The following is a 12307-nucleotide window of genomic DNA, read 5'->3' on the forward strand; positions in this document are numbered from 1 at the left end:
CATTATTACATTACATATCTATATTGTACTTTTACATAACAAATCATCCATTATCATGTCCACACTAGCTATTACAAGACCATGACTTCATTACTCTTGCTGACCTCCTGGTCTACCCTGTACCTGCAAACCTGGGGGTTAAGGGAGAGGGGTGAGCTACTAGAGCCCAGTGAGCAGAATAATAAAACATTTATATTAAAGGTTCATGCTTTCATGGAATGCATCACATCACAACTAATCATATCAAGGATGAACTTGTCACCACTTAGCCCTCTACATTTTCCAATCATGCCAGCGGCGTAGTGCAGGCCACACCTGGTCTTCCTCTTATACATAACATATCATACGTGACCAACTGTGCCGGGGGCGTAGTGCAGGCCACACCCGGTCTTTCTCTTACATAGTGCCAGGGGCGTAGTGCAGGCCACACCTGGACTTCCATATCATATCATCATATCATAGCACATGAGGGCTAATGGATCATTCAGCATTCATCCACATCAACAACATATTATGCAATGCAACATATTCGTGAGTTCTAATGCATACATCCTAATATATATCAGATGGCATTCATGATGCGTGAGTCATGCTGAACTTTCATTAAATTTCTCAATTTAAAACATTAAGTTTAGTTCCAGTCACCTCTGGCTGAAGCTCTACTGACTCTGAAGCAACTGACTCACTGCTGGGGTCCTCGGTTCCTCAGGTCCGAATCTACACAGGTGGACTCAAATGAGAGACCAAACATCTATGATCATGACTCTAAAATACTCTCCAAAAACCCCCTAAAACACCTTGAAACAATCACATAAAACATGCAAAGGAGGGCTGGACAAGGCACTTTCGGCGGCAGGTTCGGCGGCCGAAAGTCCCTCCAGAGCTGAAAGTCAGGCAGGTTCGGCGGCCGAAACTCCCAGACAGAGACGAAACTCATGCATGTTCGGTGGCACTTTCGGCGGCCGAAACTGCCCTCCAGAGACGAAAGTCCTCTTTCAGGGGCAGGCTTCGGCAGCCGAAGGCTGCTTCCACAAGCGGGTTCGGCGGCCGAAAGTTCCTTCGGCGGCCGAACCTGAGTTTCTCCAAAGTGGCAGAAACTCAGCTCCAACATGCACAAACGCCTCCCAAACCTTTCAAACATGCATAAACCTATTCTACAACACTCCCAAACATACACAAACAAGCATACAAGCTCATAGGGGTCTCAAACTAGCCTAAACCCCAACTACAACACATCAAACATACCCACATTGCTAAAAAACACACATTAAACCCATAAACTTAAAACAACCTAAACATGCATTTCTACTTCATGAAACAACTTATAACTTGTTTAAAACATGCAATGAGCTTAAGATCGGCTCTTACCTCTTGAAGATCGAGAGGAAAACGACCCTAGCTCGGAGATGGGAGAGATTTGAGTTTCTTGAACCTCAAAGCTCCAAAACTTGCTTTATACTTGAAAATCTTCAAAACAAAGTGAAAACTAGTGAAAATCGTGAAAGATTTGAAGGAAGAAATTCAAGATCGGTGAGGGATGACGGAGAGCTCACCTTGGCCGAAAGTGGGGAGAGAACTCGCCCGTTTTCGGCTAAGGAACCCCTTTATAGGTGGCTGGCCAGGCCACATTCGGGAGCTGAACGTGCCTCCGCATGCATGCCATGTTCGGCGGCCGAACTTGAGGTTCGGCAGCTGAACCTGGACTTCCCTCACTTATGCTTTCGGGGGCCTAAAGCTCTCCCGAAGTGCATGCATGTTCGGCGGCCGAACTTGAGGTTCGGCGGCCGAACCTGGGTCTTCCTCCAAGATTATTTTCATGCAAAAACTCATTTCCTTTTTACTTAAAACCATGAAATACATTGAAACATTTTATGAAAACATGTTTCTACCCTACTAGAGGCTTCCGACATCCGAGATTCCAACGGACGGTAGGAATTCCGATACCGGAGTCTAGCCGGGTATTACATAACCTGTGAAAAGGAAGATGCGAGCACCATAGCACCCAATTTTTCATCAAGAATCACCCTCTCCTAAATAGGTCAGGTCTTCACATAAATTTTTTGTTAGCAGGTACAATCCAGTAAATCTCCATTACACCTATAATCACGGGATCTCCTATCAATTAGCCGGTACCAACCAGATTTTCAAGAGATTCAATAATTAACTCCATCTTCTTACAATATAAAAGTTAATGATCACAAAGACCAAAATATGCATTCTTATACAACTACTCTTGAATTCTAAGTAATTCCTTACATTCACCCTTTTTTCAGTTTACTGACTTGAGCGTTAGAGTGGGTACCATAGACGCCAACCACCTCACATTCTCTTTCTTGCAGAGTGACTAATCATGGCACAACTTTGTTTCAGCCAAATTATTTGGTTCCATTGTCGGGAAATCCATTGAATTCTCTCTGTTCATTTGGATTAAAACCGATCTCTTGTCCCCTTTCTCTTAAAAATAAATCTTTCTTTTCTCTCTCTCGAAATGACCGACAGTGTACAAGATGCTGCTAAGGTTGCTACCAATGAGGGTGCTACATTTTCTTTCGCTTCTAGTAGTGGACAAAACACACTCTCTATGGTCAACAAAGCAGATCTTAATAATCTGAACAATAAGCAAATGTTCTAATACATCAAAAGGTTGCAAGCTCCTTTTGAGCAATACAAAGCTCGGGGGGAGGGATTATTCATGGCTCCTAGGAAAAGGGAGGAAGCCTCTGTTGATATCCCAAGGACTTGGACAGAGGTGATCTAGACGCAATCCAAAGGGAAGATCAAGTTCAAGGAAGAAGAGTCATCAGGCGATGCTCTGAAGGACGTCGACCGGAAGCTGGTATGGGCTTTTCAAAGATACCATAAGGAGTAGGAAGAGGATTTTAGCCTGGACGATGCCTCGCATTATTACAAGAAATCCTAACAGAGACTTTTACAGCATTCAAACTCCTAAGTTTAGAAAAATATGATGGGACAGCAGATCCTAAGTGTCACTTGGCAATCTTTAGAATAACAATGCAGTTTCAGGACGTCAACAATTTTGTATTGTGTCGAGTGTTCCCGTCCATCCTCACAGGTTTAGCTTAGAAATGGTACCAACATCTGACCCAGGTTCAATTCACCACTTTACACAACATGTTATGTTGTTTAAGGCTAGGTTTATTACTTGCATACCTCCTAAAAAGCTCTCCTTTGATTTGCGAAAGACTTGCCAAGAAGAGGGCAAGTCTTTAAAGAGCTTTAGAAGCAATACAGGTGGAAGAATTAAATCATGAGATAGCATGTGAAGCGTTGAAAAAAGGAATCCACAACATCAAGTTCATGGATTCTCTAATTACGAACCGAGCCACTACTTACCAACAGCTAATAGAAAAAGCCCAAAAGTACATAAGACTGGATGATGAAGTCCAAGTGCTAAAAGAAGACAAGAGGATGAGTCAGAAGCAAAATCAAAAGTCAGAGAAGCAAGGATATGAAGGTGACCGCAGAAGTTACCTAGTCTTCTGAAGAAGAGATAACCAAGGAAGTATGCGAACTATACTCCACTAAATGACTTATAGACATATATTTTAATGTGGATCAGGAAAAATGACAAGGAAGTCAGATGGCCTCCCAAGCTCAACCCTGAGAAAGCTGGAAGGCGAGATAGGACTGGTCGAACATAATTTCAAGACATTTTTCATACTATTCTTGGCATTGAATTGAGTATTTTTCTGATTAATTTTGTGTTTTTTGATATATTTCGCAGAAAAGCAAAAAGAGAAGAAAATTTAATAAAAAGTGGTTTAAAAGCACTAATGTAATACCCGGCTAGACCCCGGCATCGGAATTCCTACCTTCCGGCGGAATCTCCGTTGGAATCCGGAATTCTCGGATGTCGGAGCCTTCTAGAAGGGTAAAATAAAGGTTTTCTAAAATGTTTTTATATGTTTTTATGGTTTTAATGAGAAAAGAAATTAAGTTTTGAAAGAAAAAGCCATGGAGGAAAAACCCAGGTTCGGCCGCCGAACCTCAAGTTTGGCCGCTGAACATGGGGAGCTTGCGTAAGCTCTTTTGGCCCCCGAAGGTGGTCTGGCTAGCCATCTATAAAAGGCCCCTTGTCCGAAAATGGGCGAGTTTTCTCTCTCTATTTTTAGGCATAGGTGAGATTTCGTCCTCCCATGATTGATTTTTATTTTCCTTCAATCTCTTCAAGTTTTGATGAGTTTTTACTTTGTTTTGAAGATTTTTAAACTAAGATCAAAGTTTTGAAGATTGGAGATCCCCGGAGCTCGATTTCTCCCAATCTCCAAGTTTGGATCACATCTCCTCTCAATCTTCAAGAGGTAAGTGTAGATCCTCATCTTCTTCTATATTTTAAGCAAGTTTTGAGTGGTTCTAAGGGTGTCTAATGCATGTTTAGAGTATATGTAAAATGTTAGGGTTTATATACTCTTTATGCTAAGTGTGATGCCATGGTGATGTTTGTTGGGGTTTAGGCTAGTTTTAAGCCCCTATATGCTTGAAAATGTGTTTATGCATGCTTTTGAGTGTTGAGTATGAGTTTGGAAGGTTTTGGGAGCCTAGATGTGGGATGGCAGAATCGAGTTCTGCCACCCAGAAGAGCCCAGGTGTAACAGCCCGGCCTTCCTCTGGGTCCGGCACTGTTACCGCTCACGGCCCAGGGCTATCCCTCGCCTGGCCTCTTTGCCACCTCGGGCTTTCCACTGGCGTCGTGAGCAGCTCTTAACATCCCTTCACCCTCACGGGTTCCAGGCAGGATTTGTCCCTCGGGGGAGCCATTACGGCCCGCCCTAGCCCGAGTGGATTTGGCCCAATTCCTTCCTCTGGGAATTAGGTCGCCTCCCCCACTGCTCGAACCCTTGACCTCCCACTTTAAGGGAATAGTCTGGTGAGAGTGAACAATTGGTACTCACTCTCACCAGACTATTCCCTTAAAGTGGGAGGTCAAGGGTTCGAGCAGTGGGGGAGGCGACCTAATTCCCAGAGGAAGGAATTGGGCCAAATCCACTCGGGCTAGGGCGGGCCGTAATGGCTCCCCCGAGGGACAAATCCTGCCTGGAACCCGTGAGGGTGAAGGGATGTTAAGAGCTGCTCACGACGCCAGTGGAAAGCCCGAGGTGGCAAAGAGGCCAGGCGAGGGATAGCCCTGGGCCGTGAGCGGTAACAGTGCCGGACCCAGAGGAAGGCCGGGCTGTTACATAAAAAGGCACCTTTTTTATGTAACAGCCCGGCCCTTTTCGCACGGCACTGTTACCGCTCACGGCCCAGGGCTATCCCTCGCCTGGCCTCTTGCCACCTCGGGCTTTCCACTGGCGTCGTGAGCAGCTCTTAACATCCCTTCACCCTCACGGGTTCCAGGCAGGATTTGTCCCTCGGGGGAGCCATTACGGCCCGCCCTAGCCCGAGTGGATTTGGCCCAATTCCTTCCTCTGGGAATTAGGTCGCCTCCCCCACTGCTCGAACCCTTGACCTCCCACTTTAAGGGAATAGTCTGGTGAGAGTGAGTACCAATTGTGCCATTCACAATTGGTACTCACTCTCACCAGACTATTCCCTTAAAGTGGGAGGTCAAGGGTTCGAGTAGTGGGGGAGGCGACCTAATTTCCTAAGGGAAATTTGGGCCAAATCCACTTGGGGAAGGATGCGTTTGACGAGAACCCAAGGGGACAAATCCTGCCTGAAACCCGTGAGGGTGAAGGGATGTTAAGAGCTGCTCACGACGCCAGTGGAAAGCCCGAGGTGGCAAAGAGGCCAGGCGAGGGATAGCTCTGGGCCGTGAGCGGTAACAGTGCCGGACCCAGAGGAAGGCCGGGCTGTTACACCAGGTTCGGCCGCCGAACCTGCCTGTAGAGGCAGCTTTAGGCCGCCTAAACTCGCCCCCGAAAGTTTGGACTTTCGGCTCTGGAGGGGAGTTTTGGCCGCCGAACCTGCCCCCGAAGGATGTGACTTTCGGCTCTGGAAGGACGTTCGGCCGTCGAACCTTGCACACGAAAGTGCCTGACTTTCGGATCTGTAGGGGCTTTCGGCCGTCGAACCTGTCGCCGAAAGTCCCCTGCCCAGCCTTCCTTTGTCTGTTTTGCATGCATATTTTATGATGTTTTAGGGGGGTTTTGGGGAGATGTTTAGAGACCTTATAGAGTGTTTGGTCCCTCATTTGAGTCCACCTGTGTAGGATCAGACCCGAGGAACCGAAGAGGCCAACAGTGTTAGCTGTTGTAGAGTCAGCCAGAGGTGAGTAGAACACAAATCTTTTATTTCAAAGCAATCAAAATTTTAAGCATGTTCATGCATCATGATATGTAATAGGTTGTTTGCATTAGAATTCACGAATATGACGCATTGCATAATCTGCTGTTGGTATGGATGGACATTGGATGACCCACTAGCCCTCGATATGATGTAATATGATATGATATGTAAGTCCAGGTCGAGGCCCATGCTACGCCCCTGGCATGATTGGTTATGTTATGTTATGTTATGTTAAGAGAAAGTCCAGGACGAGGCCCATTCTATGCCCCTGGCACGTTTGGATATGTAGAGGGTTATTGGTGACGAGTCCATCCGTGATGTGAATTATTTGTGATGTGATGCATTTCATGATAGCATATGTTTAATGAACTATTTTTACTGTTCTGCTCACTGGACTTTAGTAGCTCACCCCTTTCCCCTGACCCCCCAGGTTTGCAGGTTCAGGATAGACCGGGAAGCCGTCAAGGTTGAAGTATGTGTTAAGTGTAATAGATTAGTAGTGGACATGAAATGTAATGTAATGTAAGGTATTGAACAGTAATGTAATGAGGATTAGTATTGTGCTTGGTCCTAATGTATGGTTAATCCCTTTGGTACATGATCTTTATGAAATGTTTTTAATGATGATATATGTTGAACCAAGCTTGATGTATGAAATGTGGACCCAACTAGAGCATTTGATGAGGGCTCTAGTATGGGGTTTTTGTGTACACTGTTATGATGCATGCACAGGTCAAGCTTGGTCTATGAAAAGTTTAAAGTTTTTATGCAAAAGTATGATCATGTATGGAATTTATTAGGTATGACAGGATGTATAGTAGGCTTGCTACGGGTCCCAGCGACCTTAAGTCGATCTGGATCCTAGCGCCGGTAGCAGTCTGGTTTCGGGTCGTTAGAGAGTGGTATCAGAGCCCTAGGTTCATATGGTCGGGCCTAGAGTGTAATACCCGGCTAGATTCCGGCATCGGAATCCCTACCTTCCGGCGGAATCTCCGTTGGAATTTGGAATTCTGAAGATGCCAAAGTCTTCTAGAGGGGTAAAGTGTGTTTTCTAAAATGTTTTCACTTGATTTTATGGTTTTAAATGGAAAAGAAATGAATTTTGAAAAGAATAAGGCCAAGGAGGAGGGACCCAGGTTCGGCCGCCGAACATGGGGCTGCTTCAGGAGTGCTTTAGGCCTCCGAAGGCTTTGAGGGAAGAAATCAGGTTCGGCCGCCGAACCTCAAGTTCGGCCGCCGAACATGGGATAGTTTAGGGGGCACGTTAGACTACCGAAGGTGGTGAAGTTGTGGAAGCAGCTTAGGCTGCCGAAGGTGGTTGACCGGCCACCTATAAAAGTCCCTCAAACCGAAAATGGGCGAGTTTTCTCCCCATTCTCGAGCTCAGGTGTGTTCATGTCCTCCTTTGGCTGATTTCATGTTCTTTCTTCAAATCCTTCATGTTTTTATGAGTTTCCTTTTGGGTTTTGAATTTTTTAAGCTTAGATCGAAGTTTTGGAGCTTGGAAGATCTTTGGAGCTTGGATTCTCCATATCTTCAAGTTAGGATCGTACCAACCCTCGATCTTCAAGAGGTAAGTGTAGATCCTTGCTTTCCTTTGTGTTTCATAAAGTTTTGAGTAAGTTTAAAGAAGTTTTAATGCTTGAGTATGGGTAGATATGCATGTTAGGGTTTATGTGGGTTTTATGCCCAATGTATGTTTATGTGATGATTGTGTTGGAGTTTGAGTTAGTTTATGCCCCTTTATGCATGTGGGAGTGTATGCATGTTTGGGAGAGAGCATGTAAGATTTTGGGTTGTTTTGGGTGTTTGGAAGGTTTGGAAGGCTTGGATGCATAAGAGGCTGACTTCTGGATGAACTCAGGTTCGGCCGCCGAAGGTAGTTTCGGCCGCCAAACCTGCCTGTGGATACATGGTTTGGCCGCCTAACCTTGCCGCCGAAAGTGGAGTTTCGGATCTAGAGCAGACTTTCGGCCGCCGAAGGTGCCGCCGAAAGTGCCTGACTTTCGGATCTGGAGAGAGGCTTTGGCCGCCGAAAGTGCCCCCGAACCTGTATGGCTTTCGGCTCTGGAAGGGACCTTTGGCCGCCAAAAGTGCCACCGAAAGTGCCCTGTCCAGCCCTTCCTTGGGTGTTTTCTATGTATGTTTTGAGGATGTTTTAGGGGGGGTTTTTGGGGATTTGTTTATGAGTTGTTTAGAGTGTGTTTGGCACCTCATTTGAGTCCACCTGTGTAGGTTTGGACCCGAGGGACCGAGGAGGCCAGCAGAGTTAGTTGTTGCAGAGTCAGTCCAGCATCTGCCAGAGGTGAGTAGAATAGAACGATGCTTTTAAATTAATGAAACTTTTAGCATGATCATGCATCACGAATGCCATGTTATTATAGGTTGTTGCATTAGGATTCACGAATATGATGCATTGCATAATATGATGATGATGTGGATGGATATTCGATGATCCTTAGCCCTCAATAGGAGATGAGATGACATGATATGATATGACACGGTACGGAAGTCCAGGAAGACCCATTCTACGTCCCTGGCACTATGTAAGAGAAAAGTTCAGGAAGACCCATTCTACGTCCCTCGCACCTTGGAATGTTGTGTTTAAGTGAAAGACCAGGACCCATTCTACGTTCTGGCACGATTAGATTTGTAGAGGGCTATAGGTGACAAGTCCATCCTTGATGTGATTTGCTGTGATGTGATGCATTTCATGATGGCATGTTTTACTTAATAGTTTTTTAGTTCTGCTCACTGGGCTTTTTAGCTCACCCCTTTCCCCTAACCCCCAGGTTTGTAGGTCAGAGGTAGTCCAGGAAGACGTTAAGGGCAATGTTATGCTTATGTAATAGATTAGTGGTTTAGTGTGGACATGTAATGTAATGTAAATTGATATAATGTAATGTAATGTAACGTAAAGTAGAGTCATGTTTATGGATTAGTATTGTGCTTGGCCTTAAGGCTTGATTAATCCCTTTTTGATACATGATCTTTTAAATGAAAGGTTTTAATGATGTTTATGTAAACCAAGCTTATGTATGATATGTTACTGACTGTGCGGTTGTCGAAGCCGGTCAAAAATAACCTTCTTGGTTATCAACAAATTACAACTGTAGATAGTGGTGAAGGATCGAATCCACAGAGAATTGATTACCTATTTATTTTTCGCAATCAAGACCAAGAGAACTAATGGAAAACACAAGAGAAAGCAAGTAAATCAAAGGTTGAATGAAAGTAAAGTGCAATAAAAGTAAAAAGGGGAGTTTTGAGATTGATTTGTCTAACAACTATTGAAAGCAATTAAAACAGCAAGTAATCAAAATAAAAGAGGAAATCAATATGAGAAAAGTCTAGTTGAAGATATGGATCCACTTTGGTTGTTTGGGTTGATCATTGAAACTTAAGTTATCTTGATTGATTCAATAGATTAGTTATGGGGATGGAAGACGCTTCTCACCACCATGTCTCTCCTTATGATTAAATTAATTAGGGAATGTCCTCTAATCAATTACTAATTAACAAATTGCCAAGGAACGTCCTTGGGCCTTAGGCATCAAAACAATTGTCAATTGCATAAAGAATGAGAGAGATCTAACCCTAGCTACTCGAATGCATGAGATGTTGCTAGATCATGCAATTCCCTAGTTTTTACACCAAGTGTTCTTAGATCAGAATATTTCCAGCAATTACGGACTAACAAATATCCTAACCAACAATCAATTAACTTTGCAATCAAGAATCAAGTGGCCAATTTGATCAAAACAACAAAGCAATCTTAGAATTAAGCACAATTGCATGAATATTGAATAAACCAAAAGCAAACACTTTATGTTCAGATCTCACAACATTTTAAACAACCTTAGTTTCAACCAAACTTCAACTAGAACAAGGGTTTCAGCCACTCATGGCTGAACCAAAACAGAAAAATAGAAGAAGAAAGAAGGTGGAAGAACCGGTGGTGGCACAAGGTGGAAGAGGAGTGGCGGCCGAACCTTGGAGAGGTTGGGAGATTCAAAATCTGCCTTTCCTGTCTTCTTGAAGCCTTTAAATAGATCTTGAGAGGCTCCTTAGGGTTTGGTGGCTGTCCATGCATCTTTTAGAGGCTGTCTAAAGTGCCCTTGGTCCCATATGTGCCTTCTTTGTGCATGTGTGAAGGTAAAAACGTGGATCATGCATTGGATTGCATGTGGGGGCTCCTTGGTCCTTTAATTACTGCCCAAGATCATCAAGTTGCTGCCCAAGAAGTCCAAGAGGTTGCCCATGCACTAATAAGGAAGGTGGAGCCTCCTTTTGAAATTTGAATGTGCATGGCATGAAGTGGGAAATATGTGATCTTTAGATTTGGCTTCCTTAATAAGCTGGATCTTGAAATCCAAGATTTGAATGTGAATCTTGAAGATTTGGATTTCAAAATACTTCCCTTGTTTGGCTCCTCAAATATGGCAACTTGGGATATGGCTTCTTGAATGAGGAAAGAGAGTGTTGAGAGGGATTTTCGGCTGCCTAAAGTTGCTTCCGGAAGTGGACTTTCGGCTCTGGAGTGAAGGTTCGGCGGCCGAAGGTGCCCCCGAAGGTGGGTGACTTTCGTCTCTGGAGCCAACTTTCGGCTTCCGAAGGTGCCCCCGAAAGTGGGTGACTTTTGGCTTCCGAAAGTGCTTCAGAAAGTGGGTGACTTTCGGCTTCCGAAAGTGCTTCCGAAGGTGGTTGAGTTTTTGGCACTTTTTGGCATTTTTAAGAGCATTTTCTCCAAATTGTTCCTTTACACCTAATATCTGTAAAACATGATTAAAACTACAAAATTAGATAGAATAGGTGCAAATAAACATCAATAAGATCATGATAATATGGGCTAAAATATGCTCTATCAAATACCCCCACACTTAACCTTTTGCTTGTCCTCGAGCAAATAAACATTGTCAAATAAGCTTTCTTTGCTCTAGATCCTTATTTCCACTTAAGCTCTTACTCTAGACACCTATTTTGAATCATTGCAGTGAAGAATGTATGCATGAAGATTACTCACCTCCTTTCCTTGTTTCCCTTTGCTTACCATGGCTAGGATTTATTTTCCTCAAGAGAGACTATACATGCACATTAATTTGTCTAGCTTTTGGATTGTCTTGCCCTTACCTTGAAGTACTTTATTCAGGCTTTTTGCACTTTGATTTTGCTTGGAAAGGTCACCAACCTATTTTTGATGTCATGGTTTATATTTTTCAGTTGGTCACTTATCCAAGTGGCTACTAGCCTTGTTCATAGTCTTTTGACCATTGGAATAGTTTTTGAATTTGTGCTTTTGAGGTCTTTGCCTTTGCTGAATTTTCTTTCTCTCAATGATTTGGGCAAATCAACACCAATTGCTAAATCAAGTCACATTAAGTTCATTCACACAACTTTCAACTTATTCTCATCAATTGAGGGTCATCAATATATTTTTCACCATGGCAAACTCAAAGATTCAATTCAAAAGGCAATTCTCAAATATGAATACAACTCACTGCAATTGATTCAACATAAGTTTAAAGAGTCATCACATCAATGGGGTCATGGAAAGAAAAACTCACCCAACATGGTTCATCAGCTTGAGTAGAGCAAAACAAAAAGAAGAAGAAGGTTGTGGTTGTGTGTGTTTTATTGAAAGCATAAATAATAAAAATGAAAAAATTTTGCCTAATGCAAGCAAACTAAAGATTAAAGCAAAAATAAACTTAAAAGTAAAAATTCAGATATATGCACCCCCACACTTAAATCATGCATTGTCCTCAATGTATAAGAAACATAAAAGAACAAAGGAAACTGAGTACTCCCCTGGGTGTGGTGTGCATGGTGTGATCCACTTGATCAAGGCTCAAGTAATTGGAGAAGGGAAAAGAGTCCCAATTGCATTGAGCAAAAAGTGTAGCGCTCCTTTTGATTTGGTCATGAACCATCCTACTTTGTCCATGTACTCATGAAGTAACATGATTAGCTTCTCCTCTTTCAGATGAGATGTGCCTTTAGCCCTTATGTTTGCATTCTTGAGATGATTGGGAAACACCTTGAACTGCAATTCATGTTT

This window comes from Manihot esculenta, chromosome 16 (assembly GCF_001659605.2).
Source record: "Manihot esculenta cultivar AM560-2 chromosome 16, M.esculenta_v8, whole genome shotgun sequence".
In the NCBI taxonomy this organism is placed as follows: Eukaryota; Viridiplantae; Streptophyta; class Magnoliopsida; order Malpighiales; family Euphorbiaceae; genus Manihot; species Manihot esculenta.